The 21,282-nt window shown below is 38.0% G+C and overlaps 1 pseudogene; it reads right to left on the reverse strand.

The window, feature by feature from the left end:
* Positions 1 to 4,325: 4,325 nt before the first annotated feature.
* LOC120522640 lies at positions 4,326 to 10,977 on the reverse strand (annotated as a pseudogene).
* Positions 10,978 to 21,282: the final 10,305 nt, after the last annotated feature.

Raw genomic sequence — 21,282 nt, forward strand, 5'->3', positions numbered from 1 at the left:
CAGGTGCAGGCTTTCTTGGGCTTGCGGTTACTACCCGCCGGTTTGTACCCCGTTCTCGAAAGGCACCTGACTGGCCTGGACAAAGAGGCGCTCCCCTATCGTAGTGTGGACCGACAAAGCAGAACCGCGTTCAGTGACCTAAAGAAGGCCCTACGTGGCACCTGTATTCTGGGCACCGATTTGGGCTCCGTTTATTCTCAACCGCGCCGGACACAGGCCTGGGTGCCGTGCTGAGCCAAAGCGTGATGGTGTCGAAACACCCTGTGATGTACCTTAGGGAAACTGATGGACCGGGAGGCCGTGCAGCGCAGTGGAGAGGAGGCCTTTGGCCATTAAGTGGCAGTGACCCACCTCCAGTTGCTACCTGCTGGTAGCGGAGTTACCTCGGTGACTGATCACGCCTGCACTTCAGTGGATGTCCGCACAAAGAGTGAATCGCGGTCACCAGGTGGTTCCTGGACTTACAGCGTATAAGTTCACTGTCACTTATCGGCGGGGCCCTTCAGGCCAATGCGTGCCCTCTCTGCTATTCGACCTCTCCGGTTAAGTCCGACCTGTGTCCTGGACTAAGGGATAATATCGCAACTGCAGCTTGTAGAGGCGGATTGATTCGACAGCACCTGGGAACCCTGCGCCAGGAATGGTGGGAGTATAACTTTCTCCCTCTGCTTCCTCATAGGAAAAAGACCTCCTGACCATAGGCATGGATGACCGCAGTCTGTATTCGCCTTCCTGCATTTCCCTGGCGTATCTTCCCATCCTCCCTTGCGCTTCACGACATTCCTCCACTTCGTAATAAAGATAGCGCGGCAGGAGGGTCGCGTATGAACTGTTTGTTTTGATTTTGACCTGTTTTTGTTTAATCGACAATATCGGGCGGAAAACCCCAACCCTTCTACTGTCTCTGGTCTACAATATATTATATATATATATATATATATATATATATATCATGGATCAAACATCAAAAATATATATTGGTATATATATGTGTCTATATTGTATAGCTTTACACTGAGTGCAAGGAAAAATAATAAAATGTAGTCTATAAGTTATTAAACAGTAAAACATTAGCGTTTTAATAAGTAAAGGTACATTGAGCACTACTGGAGTGGTTACTGGTAAACTACATTTTAAAGCGGTGTAACAGAACAGGTAAGTAGTACTAACAGCAGCTAAAATGTATATGGATCATCTCTCGGTAGTTGATCCCTTTTGAAAGGCGCTACACGCGGCTGTGGTATAGAAATTACATTTTCTATGTGACGTTGAAATTTCTGCCTCTGGTAATGTGCCTTACCGGCATTACCAGCAATTAAAAGATTAGTTTTGTGTCCTCTGCGTGTTAAGAGAGAAAGGCTTTGGTTTGGATAAAAGGAAAAAGGTGTAAAGAAAGGAAAGTTGCCTTTTTCTTTTATATAGTATAGAGATGTGTTAAGCTGGCCCTTATGATCGCCTTTTTGGGACAGTCGCTGATTGGGTCTTGTGTAGACTGGTAGGCGTCCCAGCCATTAATCGGCTGTGATGGCCTGTCGTCCTCACTCCTGTGCGTGTCTTCATAATCTGAGCTGCGACCTCATGTCGTATACATGCAAAGAAAGTGTGAAGCTTAATATTGGTTGCAGCGTGTAGAAAAAGGGTCCTGTGTTTGCCGTGTCTGGGCTATAGCTCAGGGGAGGATGAAAAATTAAAAGTGCTCACTTTGACTTAAGAGCGTCGGCTGCTCGACTTTTTGCTGGGCAGGAGACTCCAATTTTCAACACGTTCATGATATCAAAAGTCTCGCGCCTTTGGAGGTCATTCATAATATATATTCCTGAGCGAGAAGTAGTGTGTTAAAGAAGTAATGAAAAGAAAAGGAAACATTTTAATAATACGTAACATGATTGATATTGTCATGAGTGTTGTTTTATATATATATATATATATATATATATATATATATATATATATATATACATATACATCTATATATATACATATACATCTTATATATATATATACATCTATATATATATATATATATACACATATACATCTACATATATATATATATATATATATATACACATATACATCTACATATATATATATATACACATATACATCTACATATATATATATATATATATATATATATATATATATATATATACACATCTACATATAGATGTGGTGCACAAAACATCGCTTTTATCAAGTCTTCCGTGGGTAGTCTTTTGAAATGAATTTTCCTCCAATCGATCGTAAAGCTAAGCGCTTTCTTCACTGTTACATTTTCTAGCTTTGATGTGTGCATCAATGTAATCGTATACCACGAAATCATGCACTGACAGAAGTTTCCTTGCTTGGAATGGAAAGTGTGATTAAATGCGTTATTTTTACGCATTATGGAGTACATGCATCGAAGCTTCTCAGCTGTGCTTGTGCTAAGAAAGGGAAAAATTTTAAAATTAACGTAATACGATTGTCAATGTAACCTTTGTAAGTAGTGCCTGGAGAATTCAGAGTGTGGAGAAACTGTAGAGAAAGCATGTGTATTAACTTGTGGATTTTTCTGTGAGTATTTGGTGGCAGCGTCACAAAGTTGCTTCTGGGAAAACTGCATTAGCTGCGAGCTCAGCTCAGAGCAAAATGAGGTGAATGGGAGGGAGATGATGGCGTGACTCTCCCACCCTCTTAACTGTCAATCTCCCCACAAAGACAGTTTCTCAGAATTTGCATAAGCACAGCCCTTCACCAGTAATTTTAACTTAGTTACAAAGTGATCAAAACTCTCGTTTATATCCTGCGCCCTCTCATTAAACTTGTATCCCGCATTAGCCATGGGCATGACAAATGGCAGAGGCAGCCTGTCTATGAACTTAATTTAAACTTTAGGTTTACACCGTGCTTTGTTTCCGAAGTAGCTGCACTCATGAATATGGTTCTATGTGTGACTCGCTCGCTTCTTATTGTTTCGCTGCCTTCTCAATTGTATAATGCATGTTTTCTTCAGCGCTTTTTGGAGCTCTTCCTTGTTTTCTAGTTGCGTTGACAGTCAGTTCACGTGATTACGTGGGAGGCGTGATGATGTCACCGAAACCCTCTCACGCCATTGAACTCAACTCCATTACATTATATGGAGAAAAATAGGTTCCAGTTATGACCATTACGCGTTGAATTTCGAATGAAACCTGCCCAACTTTTAAGTAAGCTGTAAGGAATGAACCTGCCAAATTTCAGTCTTCCACCCACGGAAGTTGGAGAATTAGTGATGAGTCAGTGAGTGAGTGAGTGAGTCAGTGAGGGCTTTGCCTTTTATTAGTATAGATTCAATCATTTTCCTCAATAAATAAATGACTATACTGTACTGTATAATATTTTTGTCTCATTTGTTTAACTGGTTTCTCTTTATCTACTTTTAGGATTTGAGTGAAAATCTGATGATGTTTTAGGGTAGAAATATAGAAAATTCTAAAGGGTTCACAAACTTTCAAGCACAACTGTAAAATCAACATGAACTCTTCTGATCTGAACCGATATGACACAAAGTGGATTGGGTGTGAATGGCTGGTCTACACTTCCTAATCTCATACAAGTCTTTGAATTACAGAGAAATCAGAGTAATACTCGTTGATGTATTACTAAAAAAAACTTGAAAACAATTTCAAATAATTAGTAATTGACTTTATTTCATCTTGCCAATTCATTAAAGTGCTAACTGCCATAGTCATTCAAATCATTTTCCATATATAATAATCAAACTCGAAAAGACAACTTATAAACACTGCCAAAATCCAATGTAAAGCAAAAGATGGCACTATTATTTAATTGCAATGATCTTACTTGTGCATAAGCATTTGTGCATATTTATGCAAATATGTTTCTAAAATACTATGTAACTTGATCAGATCAACTGTTTATTTACTATTTACAAATAAAACTGTGCCATCATTGGTATACTATTTCACTGGGTGGTGGGTTGTACACTTGTTGTGACATATTGGTAGAAAGACAAGTTTGGTTCTGGATAATCAATATGGCACTCTGTTAAATACAGTCAATTTAACTTCTACTATCTGAAAGCACCCTGGTGGTCAGGGTGTCCCCAAATTATTTCTTTACAATTCTGAAGTATTTGGTATTTTGGTAGCAAAACATACCACGTGAAGTCAACTTTTTCTGGGTGATCTTCACCAATTACAGTAAATGTATCCTTTCCAAGACCCTTATTGCCTCTGTCTGTCTTAACCACTCAGTCACATATTTCTAATATTTGCCTAAGTTATTGTTGGAATAAATATGGTACTTTATTTGCCTGCTAATTAAGAAAATAAATTAATCATTTTCCTTATATCACCTACTTCCAAAATCATACTTCACATACTGTAAGCTCTCATCATGATTTTTCTTATGTCTTCAAAAGGATACTGGGAAACACTATCACCACAAGCTTCCATTAGAGCACCAAGTCCAAACACTGAGTTGCTACGCACTTCATCATCTTCATCTGTACCCCAGCTACCATGACAGGAAGTAGCCTCTGAGCAAAGTGTGAGGAAACAGTCCCAGAGGCGCCTCCTGCTTTAGCAGCTTCTCCCAGAGCTGCCAATGTTTCAGCAATTGTGCCAATAGAAAATGAGCGGTCAGCCACTGAGGAAGATTTCTGCAACGTAAAACATCCAGAAATAGCTTCTTTATTAAGTACATCAAGATAATGATCCTTTTCCTGCAACTATAAGACCATGCAACAAACTATTGCCTCATTTTCTATGAATTACTTTCACCATGTTAAAAAAGGGATACTCACAGTTTTAGGCAACAGCAGAGGAAGAAATCCTGCAAAGTAGGGTGCAAATGTTTGCACACCACACGCCTTGGCTAAGAGAGGAATGCCTTCTCCAGCATACTCCTGCAGCATTGAGTCAAATTCAGCCTACAATAATGGAAAATACAAATCAAAACCTGGCCACAGCATAAACACCCATTATATGCAGCAAACTGTACTCTTCTGATTCAAGTAGAATAGAAATATAAAGATAAAAAACATATGCAGACCACAGTAGGAATCTTACCACCTCAGTAAGAACAGCACTGTATACTCTAGCTAACCTTTCAAAAAAAGCTAAAAATGTTTATTTTAACAACTTTAATTGTATTTAATACTGAAGATGTTTGACCATTATTTCAGTTTGAGGAAGACTCGATTAACAGTAAACTGAATTTCCCTCAGGTCTAAATCATATACATTTTAAAAAGTAGCAGCCCTCCTAAACATTTGCCCCAGTGGAGACATCAAAGTGTTACAACAGAGACTGATTCACGAAATTTTGGGCCCAAAGTTAATCTCAAGCTAAGCCAGTAGCCATCACCAGTGTAACAAACCCAGGGCTGGCATTATGGTACAGGGTTAGCAGTGCTCATCAATTAGCCGCCCAGCTAATTTAGTTGAGTGCCCGGCTGTCATCTCGCACAGATCTACAGACACAGGCAGATCTAATGATCTGCAGAGATGGCAAGGGACGAGCAGGTGGGTGGGCAAATATTTTAGAAGCAGGATCGCAAGTGGCAAGGGGGGAGGCGTGGGACGGGATTTTGCCGATAACTCGATGCTAAAACTAATAGCGGGGACAAGGCGGAGCGGAGTTCACAAGCAAAGAGCATGGGGAGGTGGGCTTTTGAGAGGGGGATGTACATGGTAGTAGCAGGGGCGGAGCAGCTTAATACAGTAGCAAGAATATGGAAGGTGGGCGGGCGAGAGGAGGACTGAAAAAATAAAAAAAGACTAGTGGAACCAGCCTGTCAGATATCAGAAAAAGGGCATCAGGTTAGTGACGCTCTGTTCTCAGTGTCAGTGCAGTCTGTGTAATGCTGCTAAGCGTACAGCTGCTCTTTCTTGTTCAGTACATAGCAAACACATATATATAGAAAATGTACAGTTGTTTAAGCATTAGGTGTGTTCCGTGTCCAAAATCCTTTAGCGCTCACTATGGTTCCTGTTAAAGTGACTCCCTCTCTGATTTTTATATTTGCTTATACTAAGGTTTTGTTAAAGTGACCCATCTCTGTTCTTATATTTTGCTCAGTTTCTTAATAAGAAGCCAATTCTTGCTGTTAATTAAAGCTGTTATTGAATATCATGACTTGTTGCTGCTCTCATTCTGCCATAGCAGACTGTTGATTTTTTGTTTTTTGTAAGACTACCGTCAAGATGTTTGAGTTGACCTGAGTTGACCAACAAATTGACCAACAAATTCAAGCCCTTCACCTTTCTTTATTTTAAAGGTGGTCTTGTGGTGGCTTGTTTGTGTCTCAGTTATTGTAAGGGCCTGAGTCACGTCAATTAAAACTAAAGGCAAAACAAGTTAATCACTCAATAATTAAGAAGATGTTTAGGAATGAAAACATGCACCCACTGTGGCCCCACCAGGACCGGGTTAGTCTAGACTCCATTCTTACAAAACATAGTACTGAAGTATTTGTCAATGACTATTATTTCCCATTATAGATTATTGTAATGCCATTCCATCTTGCATCCCCAAAAAAACATATCCATCAGTCAACAACTCACACAAACTCCTCTGCTAGAATAAATAATTACATGTTCTATGTCCACTGAACATATTGCACCTATACTTTCCAGCTTCATTGGGTTCCTGTCTGCTACCTAATACAAAACAAAGAACTGCTTTTAACATTTAAAGCTCTCAGTCTTGTTCCTCCTTATTCAAGATCCCCCTACAGACCTGCACTCCTCTCTTGCTCCCTCAGATCCTCATCTGCAGCTCTACTTTCTGTACCGCATATTAAACTCTGTTCTGTGGGAGCTAGAGCATTCTCACATAGTGCTCCTATTAGTCAACCTGGAATTGTCATCCCTCTCACATCAATTAACTGGATTCAATAACACAACCCTCAAAGCGATCTTTTCAAACTGGCATACCAACTGTGATCTTACTATTGCTAAGCCAGTTATTTTCTTTTAATTTTACTACTTTTAATCTTATTGTTGTATGATTTACCTTTATTTAATTTTATTTTTATACTTTTTGTTGTTTAATTCTTTGTAGGTGACCTTGAGTGCTTAGAAAGGCACCTATTAAATAAAATAATTATTATTATTATGCTATATTGCTGCCATTTACTTGCTGTTATTAATTTTTAAAAAGTTCTAGTATCAGTATCCCAATCAGGTACCTTTGGAGTTAACAATACGGTTAAGTACACTGGACTTTGATTTTAAATTAGGTGTTTCATCACAATAATTGGTGTTAGTAATATGAGAGAATAGGGCTAAAATCTGTGATGAAAATAGAACATCACAAACAACATTTTGGATATTAAGAAGCTCCAATGTTAAAATATGAAAGTAGTAGGCAAGAATGGACAGTTGCATCTAAAATGATCAGAAGTCAATCATACAAGACTTCAGTCCAAAACAGATTTTACTAAAAATGGCGACATCAGAGCTCGTTTCCAAATTTAGCAAACTAGTTCATATGGGCTGGTGATCCCAGTGAGCACAGCTGAATGTGAAAGGGTTTTCTCCATAAAGGATCAAGACACGCTTTGAGAAATCGCATGAATCAAAGCACACTAAATGATCTCATGCTGATCTCCTTGGAGGGCCCAGATCCTGGGACTTTGATTATGGGAAAGCTGCAGACAACTGGGTCTCTATGAAGAAAAGAAGAAGAAATATTTAACTGAAGACACCTTCTGCATATGCAAGCTGGCTTGAGTAATATTTTTAATTTTTCTTCACTAGGTTTCCCATACTTTTCATTGTTCACTTTTCTTCAAAATACTTGTGCCTCTTGGTTTATGTCATAACAATTGTTATGTAAAATTTTGTTAGGGTAGCAGGATCCTGAACAGTAAATACAGTTTTATTATAGGTGATTGGACTGGAACCTGAATACAGCTGCATGCAAAGGTTTGGGTACCCATGCTTAAAATGTTTGTTACTGTAATAGTTAAGTGAGCAGAAGATGAACTGATCATCAAAAGGCATAAAGTTAAAGATTACACCATTTCTTTTCAGCATTTTTGATGTATTATTTTTGATTTATACAATTGTACAGTGAAAAAGGAAAGGAATACCATGCAAGCGCTTTGGGCAGTCCAAGATATTTGAGATCTCATATGACTTTTACCACAGTCACAGACCTTAACTAGCTTGTTTGGGCTATGACTTGTTCTCAGTCATCATTTGAAGCCCCCAGATGATGTAAATTGCAAAACTGTATACATTTTCTGACTCTTCAAACCCTGTCCCAACAACAAGGCCATGGGCTCCTTTAAGCAACTGCCTAGCACTCTAAAAAATAAAACAATTCAAGCTCACAAAGCAGGAAGGCTAAAAGACAAGCAAAGCATTTTCAAGTAGCTGTTTCCTCAGTTTGTAATGTTATTAAGAAATGGCAGTTAATAGATAGTGGAGGTCAAGTTGCGTGTGGAAGACCAAGAAAACTTTCTGAAAGAACTGCAGTGGGGTTGCTAGAAAGGCAAAAAAACCACTGTTTGACTCAAAAACATTCATGAAGATTTAGCATACTCTGGAGTGGTGGTGCACTATTCTACAGTGCAGCAACATCTGAACAAATATGACCTTCACAGTAAAGTCAACAGAATAAAACCTTTCCCACCCCTACCCACAAAATTCAGCGCTGAGTTTTGCAAATAAACATTCTAAACAAGCCTGATGCATTTTGCAAACAAGTCCTGTGGACCGTTGAAGTAAAAATAAAACTTTCAGCCAAATGTACAAAGGTATGTTTGGGGAAAAAAGGTGCTGAATTCAAGAACAGAACATCTCTGCAACTGTTAAGCATGGGATGGTGTGATCAAGCTTTGGGTTTGTGTTGAAGTCCAGTGACACGGGAACATGTCATTGGAAAGGGAAGAATGGATTCAAAAATACCAGCAAATTCTGGAAGCAAACATCACAGCATCTCTAAAAAGTTGAAGTTAAAAAGAGGATGGGTCCTACAACAACAAGAATAATGATCTGAACATACCTCAAAATCTGCAATGTAACACCTAAAAGGTGAAGCTGTCAGTTTTGCCATGCCCTCACAGTCCCATGACCTAAACATCATTGAAAATCTGGCTAGATATCAAATGAGAGTGCATGGAAGACGGCCCAAGAATCTTGCAGAAGTAGAAGCCTTTTTGGAAGGACAAATGGGTGAAAATACACCAAGTAAAAACTGAAAGACTGTTAGCTGGCTACAGAAAGTGTTTATAAGCTGTGATACATGCCAAAGGGGTTGTTACTACATGCTGACCATTGTCAGATGCCCAAACTTTTGCTTTAGACCCTTTTAATTTTTTTAGTATTTTGTACCTATGAATGATGGAAATAAAAATGTAATTATATTCAGGTTTATGCCTTTTGTGATCAGTTTATCTTCTTCTCACTTAACTAATCACAGTAACAGACATTTAAGCAAGGGTCCCAAGTGTTTGCATGCCATCGCTTGTTTTCTGCATCTGTTATACATGGTAGACCATACACTTTGCAAAGATATCTGGCAAAACAGTAGAAACAAGAAGAAATCCATCATAGCCTTAATCAGCTTCTTAATATCCAAAATGTTGTTTGTGATGTTCTATTTTCATCTAGATTTTAGCCCTATCTCCTCATATTACTAACACCAATTATTGTGATGAAACACCTAATTTAAAAAATCAAAGTCCAGTGTATTTAAATATTGTTAACTCCAAAGGTACCTGATTTAAGGATACTGTATACTTGAACTTTTAAACATTAATAACAGCAAGAAAAGGCAGCAATATAGTAGATAATAATAATAATAATACATTTTATTTAATAGGTCCCTTTCAAACACTCAGGTCACCACAAAGTAATTAAACAACAAAAAAGTATAAAATAAAATTAAATAAAAGGTAAATCATACAACAATTAGATTAAGAGTAGAAACGTAAAAGAAAATAACTGGCTTTGCAATAGTAAATAAGATCACAGTTGGTATGCCAGTTTGAAAAGATACGCTTTAGGGGTTTTGTTATTGAATCCAGAAGATGGAGAGGGAGACAATTCCAGGGGTTGGTAGTAGGAGCAATATAGGGGAAGCTCTAGCCCACAGAACAGAGTTTAATATGGGTACAGAAACTAGAGCTGCAGATGAGGATCTGAGGGAGCAAGAGGAAAAGGGGGGCAAAGTCGGGGAGATCATTGAGATAAGGAGGAGCAAGATTGAGAGCTTTAAATGTTAAAAGCAGTTCTTTGTTTTGTATAGTAGCGAACAGGAACCAATGAAGCTGGGGAAAGTATAGGTGCAATATGTTCAGTGGACATAGAACAGGTAATTATTTATTCTAGAGAAGGAGTTTTGTGGAGTGTAGGCGATGGATATGTTTTTAGGGATGCAAGATGGAATGGCATTAATAATCTATATGAAGTAACTAAGTCTTGACAAATACTTCAGTACATGTTTGTAAGAATGGAGTCTAGACCAACTCCGGCCCGGAGGTCAAGCAGTGGCTGCATGTTTTCATTTAAACATTTTCTTAATTATTAGTTGATTAACTTTTTTTCCTTAGTTTTATTGATGTGACTGGCCTCAAATAATGAGAACAAAACAAGCAACAAGACCACCAAAAATAAAGAAAGGTGAGGGTTTGAATTTGTTGTTAACTCAGGTCACCAAAACATCTTGATCCATCCAACTGCTGCCTATATAAGCCTGTCGCCGCCCTCTACTTTCCCCTTCTTGTTTCCCTTTGCCACGGGATTCGCCTCTGCGGGATAACTACAGTCTTTTTATTTAATCCACGGCTTCTCTCGGTTTTATTGTTCATTTATTATGATTATAGTTATTGTGTAGGTATTTTAGACTTACTTTAATTGTTCGGGACCCATTTCCTTTACCCCCCAAACCATACCCTATTAACATGTCTATCGGTGATCACCATCACAAGAACTTCACTACCGAGTGGTTTCTGCCGGAGATGGACCTTCTTTTCCATTCTTTTTGTTAAATATTGCACGCATTGGCTCACCTGATATCGAAACATTGTGTTTATGTATTGAATGACGGGGAAAGGGCCCCAAAGGGTTTGAACTGATAAAATACAGGAGATAATTATACCACGGAGCACTAGAAGGGGAATGTAAGCACTTCACCTATGGTTCTGATGTGAGTTGATGGCTCCCGCTGAATTGTTCGGTTGCGCTTTAAATGTACCAAAATAGCCAAAATATTTTAACTTTTTGGGAAACCGCCAATGCCTCTTAAACATCTTTAGATTCACAGGTGGCGATTTCAGTAGTGGACACTTTGATATTTATGAATGTTTAAACTCTCAAAGCTGATGTAAAGGGTTATCATGAAACCGGTTGTATGCTTAAAACGCTTGTGCAATGCGAATGTCACTCAACAAAACAAGTCCTGCAAATACCATGAATTGAAACAAACCATGAAACTCAAACCCATTATGACAGCAGCAATCCAACCTGTGAGATTTGAAACAAGATTGTTCACATGGCCAACTGTACGCTGCATGCTAAGAGTAAGCTCAGCGCACAGCTTGGTCAAAATTAAAACCCGAGTGCAAATGACAATGGGGGTATACAAAGAGATCCTTAACAAATAATTATTGGGTATATTTTCCCTCATTTTAAAAAAGGTTTCATTTTCTTCTTAATAAGAAATTTAAGAAGTACTTGGCCTGAACTCCCTACTTTCCAAGGCATCTAATGTCTGTTTCTATTGATGGAATTTGTAAAACCCGTTCCTGTTGTCAGAAATCTTGGTGTTTTGTTTGATTCATCCCTTAATTTTGAGCTACATATTAGACCTCTTGTCCAAAATTTCATTCTATCATTCTGTTACATTGCTTTCGCCACCTTTAATGATGCTCAAATTTGGGTTCATTGTTTCATAATGTCTCATATTGATCAGCCTCTCTGCAAAATATATACAGAAGCTACAGTACATTTAATAATAAAATATTTCAGGACTCCAGCCAGAGTCCTCACCCAAACAAAGCATTCTGCTCATATCTCCTTTTTTCTCTCTCAAATTCACTGGTTACCGGTTGCATCAAGGATTAAATTCAAGATTCTGCTTCCCCACCTTCAAAGCCCACATATCCTTGCCTCTTATCTCATTCACCTCCTAGCTCATACACCCTTGTCCCTCTCAGGTTCTCAAGCAGTAATCCCTTAGTGTCCCAAGCACCAGACTCTCCAACCTGGGAGGCAAGTCCTTTAGTGTTATGGCTGCTTAACTCTGGGAACTGCCTCAGTCTCTCAGAGATTGCTCCCCTTTTTTGATCTTTTTTTTTTTCCCCCCTTTCGGGGGCAACTTAGGATCGATGGTGCACTTAACCTGCATGTCTTTGGGCTGTGGAGGAAACTGGGGCACCTGGAGGAAACCCACGCAGACACGGGAGAATATGCAACCACACGGGAGGGAGGGACCGGAAGCAACCGGTCTCCTAACCGCGAGTCAGCAGCGCTACCCACTGCGCCACCATGCCGCCTCGACCTTTTTAAAATTAATTCAAAACTTTTCTCTTTTACATGCTTTTGTCTTCTGTTGATCTCTTTTTTCCCTCCCTCTATATGTAAACGACCCTTGGGTTTAAAGAAAGGTGCTTTATAAATAAAAATTATTATTATTATTATTATTATTATTATTATCTGAAAATGTAAAAATCAGTTTCAATTGGAATGAGTTACTTATATAGTTCTATAGTCAAAATGAAAATTGCTCAAAGGGTTTTGTGTTTTCTTTTATTTCCTAGACTGCTCCTCTTGTGCCCCACCTCACATTATAACTTAATCGACCTACAAAGAATTAACTTCACATAAGCAGCAGTAATCAAGCAGCTTAAAAATTTGTCCACTGTCAGAAAACATTTGTAATTAAAAATGTATCAAAACAATTTTCTTTAAGGAAGTATTATGAAACTACATAACGAGAAAACAAAGTTCAGAACAGAAATTAACAAGAAAGCCCCTCTCCTACAAGGTAACATTTTCCTCAATCCCTATTAACAACAAGACAAAACATGTAGAAAGGTGACAAAATTTCTGCAGTGCACGCTGGGTTGAGTTGGTAGCTAAAACACAAACCTGCATATCCTGCTGGTAAAAGCGTTTGGATATGCAAATTTAGAGCACTTCACAATCCTGCTATAAGAGGGAGCCGCACCCTGTAATAAAAAGAGAGTAAGCAAGCTGAGAGCAGGAGAAACAAAGGAATCAGGGAGATGCAGAACTGTGAATATTAAACGAAAATCTACCTGGGAGCAGGTTAGTGTGCTCAGTTTCTCAAGTACTGACTAAGTTAGCAAGAGTATACAAAATGGTTACTTGTAGGTATAACCTATTGAGGGCCAAGCAACTGACTGTAGCTGTGCTGCACTTTTTTTACTCTGCAGAATTAGTACAATACAATTTTTCTGGATAGTGGTGGTCATACTCTGAGCAAAAACAGATCTCTAGGAAGCTGTATAATTACCACACACAGATAAAGGGAGCATAAGGCATGTCTGAACTGCTCCTTAGAAGTCAAGAATAACAGCAAAGCATTATTTTCTACCAAGATGGAAATTTACATGTGCCAAACTTCTTTAACATTCAGTAAATGGGAGCACATTTCAAACAGTAATGCAACTTAAACTATAAATTTTCAAGAGAGTTATTTGAGCAGTTTGCACTATACACAAAAGCCTTTCTGAAATAAATAAATCAGTACAGTAATTAGTATGGTAAGGTTAGGTAATCAAGGTTTTTTTTTCACCTTACATGGTTGATAAAAATTTATCAGGCACTTAAACTTCCTCTCTCACAGTACCTGGAGCTTACTTAGGTCAGTGGCAGACTAAGATACTTCATGTGTACAGTTTTCATGTATTATCTGCCTTTCTTTGGGCTTCCTATGATATCTTCATTTCTAACTGCAGACCAAACACAAATTATTGATATGACCAGCATCTCAAAATAACTTGTGAACTGCAGGTTAATTATCTGGGCCCCCAGCAATATAGAATTAATTAGGCACACATTACACTTGTTAAACAGATTTTTTAAAAATGTGATTAGTCTATTCAATGTACTTAAAACTTGCCTTAAGCTTAAAGGTAATTTGCTTTGTATAATTAATCAGGCATTTTAACTTTAACTCTCAAATGATGTTTGCATAATTTGTTTCAAGTTTGCTACTGTTTGAATGCATCTGCAGCTGTTATGTTGCCTGATTCTGCTGCTGTCATGAAATTAGGGTCAGAAAAATGCATGTTCATTTTTTTAAATTAATAATTCAATACTTAAAAATACGTGCAAAAGTCCAAGAATGCAAAATCCTGTAAGTCTCTAATACAAAAAAGCTCTTCAATTACATGCCTACTAATCAATTTTAAGATAAAACATGAACAAATAAAACATACATACATAAATACATATATACATACACATATATACACATATATATACAGTATGTATATGTGTATATGTATATATGTATACATATCTGTATACACACACACACATTATATATATAATAGAATTAGATATAGAATATCTACAGTATATACAGTATATACAGTATATATATATATATATATATATATATATATATATATACACACAGTTATAGTGAAAACACAAATTATAACTCATTCACTAACTTCAATGAAAGATAATTCTTTTCTGCTAACACTGTGATAAAAGTGTTCACAATTCAAAATGCCAGTCATCCCAATAACTTGTGTTTGATCTGTCAGTTTTTGGGAAATGAACGACCATTGAAACCCAAAGAAATGTAGATAATGCATGAAAACTCCACAAGAAAGTATCTCAGCCTTGCAATGACGAGTTCAAAGAACTATAAGGGGAGGCTATTTGAAGTTTTAGGTGCCGATACATTTTCGAACCATTTAAGTTTAAAAAGCCATTTACTTTTCAGGATGTACATCAGGCAGAACAAACATTCAGTTTTTAAAATTACATTTGGCTCTTTCACAACCTGGTCCCCGTCGGCAAGGTGTCTACATTTTCTATCCAAAACTCCTGTTTTTATTCCAGATCCCAAAACTGTGGATATGAGGTTGATTGAAAATCTAACTTATACCAATACAATTATGCAGTGATGCATGCAAAATTGTGTCCTGTGGTTGACTGGTGTCAAGTCCAGACTTGATTTATGTTAGTGTCTCACCTGGCCCAGAAAACCCAAACTTGAATTAAGTTTAAGCCAGTGGGTATCAAGGGCTCACTGCCACTGCACATTTCATCCCAACCAAGTTCTGTTTCTAACTGAATTCTATACTGTATTAACTGAGCAAGCTGTTATGCCAAGCTCTATATGTTTTGGGGGTCAATAGACAAATAAGAAAACTAACGTCTGCTCATTTTTATTAGAATGTAACAACATTTATAAAATGTTGCATGAACATAATTTAGCATTGTAAATCAATTTTTTTAGATTTTTATTATCATCATTATTATTATTTTAATTCTGCTTTTCCAAGTATTTTGGTTATTTCAGTCATTAATTAAATAAGCATGCTGGTGAGTATAACACTGAAGTTGGTTCATATTTCAGCATTTAGTGTTATTTGCTCCTGATATCTCTCGGTTCTTCAATGACTCCAATTATTTGGTTTAGAACTGCAAATCCCAAAAAAAAAATGAACTGAATTAATAAGAAAATGACAACAGAAACTTAAAAATTCAAAGAAAGCGGCAAAACACGAATAATACATATTAGTTAAAATGTAGATCTCACACTGCAACACCTTTCTGAATGTAGAATAAGAGAACAAAAGACAGGTTAGTTAAGAATTAAATCAAATAAGTTAAAATAACTCACTAACTGAGACAGTGGTCTGGAACTAAAATCTTCAGGCACCACTGCAAAATTACTGGAATGACTGATTTAGACAAAGAGTGAATGAATGACCCAAATAATACAGAACTGGTACTGAGATCATTGCACAAAAGCATCACATGGAAAAAAAAATTAACTCTGTTAGGTGAAGGAGAATACTAATTGCTATACATTTTTTATAATGGACTTAGAGGGTTTGGAAAATGATAAGATGTTTATCCTTGTATTATTTGAATATGCTGAATTGAATGATCAGGGGGTCTGTAGTTTTATTTATTTATCATGAAAAGCACCTACTGGAGATGAGGGTTTCCAGTGTTTAATTTTGTACAGTACAGTTCTGTGCAAAAGTCTTGGACCATCCAAAATATATTTTTAAAGTTAGTTTGTCTAAAGTCATGAAAACAAAAAACAGTGATATAATAACAAGCAACCCAATTTGTTGGGGTAATTTCCAGAAACTTACTGATAGTGCATCTTGCAAAAGGCTAAATCACCTCTACTCGATGTACCTTGGCCATTCCAAAAACTACAAGCGTGCCTCAAATAAATGAGGCAGTGATTAGTATTCTAGTATGCTAGTAGTGCAGTTTAAAAATAAACTGGTAACCACACATACATCAATGCCTCAAGGAGAGATTTAGAACTGGTGGTAAATTTTAAAAGACATACATTACATACATTAACAGAGCAACTCTCAGCTTGTAATAGCTCAACCAAACCAAACCAGAATTTCAACATGTGCTGTTTAAGCCATCAAAGCATTCTAGTTCAGCAACATAAGTCCAAACACATTGCTAATACTATTAAGACATCCTTGGAACAGAAGTTTGCAAATGGACCACTAACTGTATTAAATTGGCCACCTCAGAGCCCTAGCCTTGAAATAATTGAAATTGTTGAGATCATTTACTGGGACAGCAAAACAACAAATGTCAAAACAAGAGTTATGGCAAATCCTACAAGAAGTTTGAATAATTAACTATAGAAAAATTAAACCAAATGTACCAAAACAAACTGATTCAGTTTAAAACATTCTACGAGAAGGTCACACAAAATACTGACTTAAACTCAAGATTAGCTTGTGTATTTTATCAGGTGAATATTTATTTGTGTCTATTCTAATATTATATTGTGCTTTCAACAGTAAAGTAATCACTTACACTGACAAACAGCTATCTTTAAAAATACAGATAATGTTTCTGGGTTGCCGAAGATTTTTGTGCTGTTTATTTTTAAAATTACAAGTTTGGGACATGTGTCAGTGTGCTCAAAGGACATTTCTAAACATGTCATTACATACAAATTATGGGACTAGATAAGGAATGGTGAAAAAAAAAAAACAAGAATGAATGTATACACACATTTTGGGTTGCACTACACATCTGTACATTGCTTGCTAGCAGGCTGGTAGCTTCAATAACAAGATTAAAAGAAAATTAATAAGATTGGCAAACCCATAGGCTAGATGGCCTGTTTTAAGGGTAAAAACATTAGAACAACAGTGCCAAGGACACTGGAGTAATGGTTGCTACAAATGGGGCTTTGAAGTTTTATTATGTAAATAAGAAGTTACACAATCTGTAATTTCAAACAGCACTAGCCTTTTACAACATTAGTAATACCTTGGCTATAATTCGAAATCAGTTTGAAGATACTTTGATAGAAAAGTACCAGTTTTAATCAAAAATATATTTCTGGGTAATTCTGAACTTTTGAACACTAGTGTACTTTTCATACTGAAAATATATTTTTAAACAAATAACACGTATATTAATGTTTAAACATGCACACAGGGACATCTATTCTTCATTAAAATATTGCATAACACTCTGCTTTGAGCAAGCAATATGATCAAAAGTCTATATCATGGTGTAATCAAAAATTATGACGGTTTTGGTAGGTACTGATATACTGTATATATATCTATGTATATTCTTCAGACTGAAGCATTTTTTTAAATAATAAATATATTTGTGATTAATTGTGCACAATGAAGAGCCTCTAATGCACTAAAATGTTAGTTAACACTATTACACAACTACAAGTCACTCACTTTTGACACATATTTCACATTCAAGTACACAAAGATATTACCTTTAGAAAAGTAATACAGGCAGAAAATGACATTTCTCAGTTTCGTTTTTATGCATGGTCTTGCATGTTATTTCAGTATTTTTCAGCAAGCCTGTAAAATATTTTTTTAATTCCACACAAGAACAGTTTCACCTGGTATATCACTTATACCACTTCGGACAATCAGACCATGTCACTCTCTTCCTGTACACAGCCTACAGACAACCCCTATCATTAAGCAAGTTAAACTTTGACCCCAGAGGCTGAGAGCACCCTGCAGGACTGTTTTGCTTAGACAGACTGGGATGTGTTTAAGGTTGCAGCCACCCCAGAGGACTCTTCTATCAGCATACAGGACTTTGCTGAGTATGTGACTGGGTACATTAGCACCTGTATTGACAACATCGTGCCCACATACCAGTCAGGAAGTTTCCCAACCAGAATAAAATAGTCAGATATGCCACATGCTGCAAAAGTATGGACTAAGAAAACCCATCACAACAGCCAAGAGGCAGTACAGAGATGCTGGAGGGCTTCTATTCTACTGCTGACTCTGGACGCATGTGGCAGGGCCTACAGCACATCACAGACTACAGGACCACCACCAGCACAATCAGCTCCACAGACAGTGTGCCGGATGATCTCAACACTTTCTACACCCACTTTGAGACATCCAGCAACAGCACAGAGTGGAGGCACACACACACACACACCTGGATCACACAACCACCCTCCGCCCCCTTCAGGTCAGGTACACAAAGCACTAAGGAAGATCAACCCCGAAGGCAGCAGGACCAGACAACATCCCTGGGGGGCTCTCAAAGCATGTGCCAACGAGCTGCTCCATCTTCACTATACTATACTACACTATACTCCTTAGAAGGTTAGCGTCTTCAACATCTGCAATAAGATGCTGCAGATGTTCTACCAGATCGGTTGTGCGAGTGCCCTCTTCTACCTGGGTAGCTGGGAGGTAGCATAAACATGAAGGATGCCTCACACCTGGAGAAACTTGTTAGGAAGGCAGGATCTATTGCAGGAATAAAGCTGGCACTTCAATTGCACCTGAAACGCTAACATTATTCAAAGTTATTGCCTGTTTTACATGCATTTTATTACTCTTTAATTTAATATTGTTTTTTGAATCAGATACTGCTGCTGGATTATGTGAATTTCCCTTTGGGGTTAATAAAGTATCTATCTATCTATCTGTCATTGTTCCATCCTGCTTTAAGACTACGATCAACGCCCCCCTTGCTAAAAAAAGCCCACCCACCTGCATGAATGATTACAGGCGGTAGTACTCTACTCCAATCATCAAGAAGTGTTTTTGAGAGAGTGGTGCTGGCCCACAATCAGAGGTAGCATACCGGACACTCTGCACCCCTGCAGTATGCCTACTGGCCCAACAGGTCCACCTCAGATGCCATGCAGCCGCACTACATTATTCCCTCTCCCATCTGGAGAACAAAGACTCCTACATCAGGATGCCTTGGTTGACAAAAGCTCTGCCTTTAACACAGTTATCCCCATAAACTCATCCATAAACTGCTCACACTTGGCCTGCACCCCACCCCTCTGTGACTGGCAGGCCTCAGTCTGTCTGGATTTGCAATAGATTTCAGCCACCATTATCACAAAGACAGTCAGCTCCCATCCTCTACACCCTGTTCACCCAGGACTGTGTCGCCTCTCAGAAAGATACATCATCCTAAAGTTCACAGATGACACCGCAGAGAATGGAACATCACTGGTGGGGATGAGGCGCCTACAGGGAGTGAGGTGGACAGTCTGGCGCATGGTGTGAGGACAACCTCACCTCAACACAGACAAGACAAAGGAGATGATAGTGGACATGAGGAAGGAGAGGAGACCTCACACGCCACTGTTCATCCGGGGTTGAAAGTGGAAAGGGTGAGCAGCATTAAATACCTGGGCTCTACATCAGTGAGGAACTCACTTGGACACTTAACACCACAGCTGGTCAAGAGGGCCCAGCAGCAGCTGTACTTTCTGAGGAGACTGAGGAAGTTTGGATGTTGACCAAGATCCTCTGCAACTTTTACAGCTGCATTGTTGAGAGCATCTTGACCAGCTGTATCACCATGTGGTAAGGTAACACTACTGCTATGGATCGCAAATGCCCTGCAGAGAGTGGTAAAGACACTGAGAAGATCACCAGAACCCCAATGCCCTCTGTGCAGAGCATCTGCAACTGCAGGAGTCTGCAGGAGAACTGCCTGATCCTCAGGGACCTTACCCACCCCAACACAAACTGTTCACACTTCTACCCTCAGGCAGAAGGTATAGAAAATGAAATGCAAGGCCATTAGACTCCTAAATAACTGACTGAGTTTATAACCATGGGCCACCTCATTCTATCTACCTCACACAATTGTATTTGACTTGTCCATCACACACCTACCTGCACATTTACACTTTATATTTCTATTCTGTTTATATACTTTATGCTGCCTCTGTTACTTATTATCTATCTGCTGCTTATTATTTATGTTTATCTTTTTATACTTTGGTTTGGTCATTTGGTGTGGACAGCAAAGAAAGAATTTCATTGTACAGGAAAACGTGTTTCCTTACTGTGTACATGACAAAACTTTGAACCTTGAACTTGAAATCAAATGGTATACTGCCCACTCCCATGCTCTGCTACTCAAATTGATTCAAGAGACAGTATTCACCACTTTAGGTTGAATCGATAAAATGTAGCTTCTTTATTCACTCAATCATGCCCCCATTGAGAAAACACCCTGGTTTGGGCGCTGTACTCTCAGTTCAAAACCACAGGCTCTAAAGAAACATACACTGACACACCTTAAATCCACCATGAGAAATGAAAAAGGACAAGCATCAAAAACCCAAATTTGGGGGCGAACCCTTAAATAATATATTCTAAAAAAGCAGGTTTACAACACGTCACACATAAGTCCATACAAAAAACATTACCTTTAAGATACTAATATTTTTTAGGTCTTGTGGTCATGGGCACAAAAGAATAGATGGAAACAAAGGGATTCCGTTTACATTTGTATTTATTTGCTTAGCAGACGTTTACCCAAAAAACAACTAATTAGAGTTTATCATAATTAAGTACACATCATTCTGAGGGACCATTTGTGAACAAGTGTTACAGGACAAAGCTACAAAATTGATCACCACAAGTGAAGAGCTTAGAACAAAACACAAGGTGGTTACAATTCCTAGGTTACAAACATAATTAGACAAAATTTCACCAAACAAGAGATCTTAAAATTTTTCTTAAACTAATTGGTTATGTGTGGAGTTGTGAAAAGCAATTATTTATATGACAAACCCGCATGTACTTCACTTTATTTTCTAC

The sequence above is a fragment of the Polypterus senegalus genome, unplaced genomic scaffold (genome assembly GCF_016835505.1).
Source record: "Polypterus senegalus isolate Bchr_013 unplaced genomic scaffold, ASM1683550v1 scaffold_1109, whole genome shotgun sequence".
NCBI classification, from domain to species: domain Eukaryota; kingdom Metazoa; phylum Chordata; class Cladistia; order Polypteriformes; family Polypteridae; genus Polypterus; species Polypterus senegalus.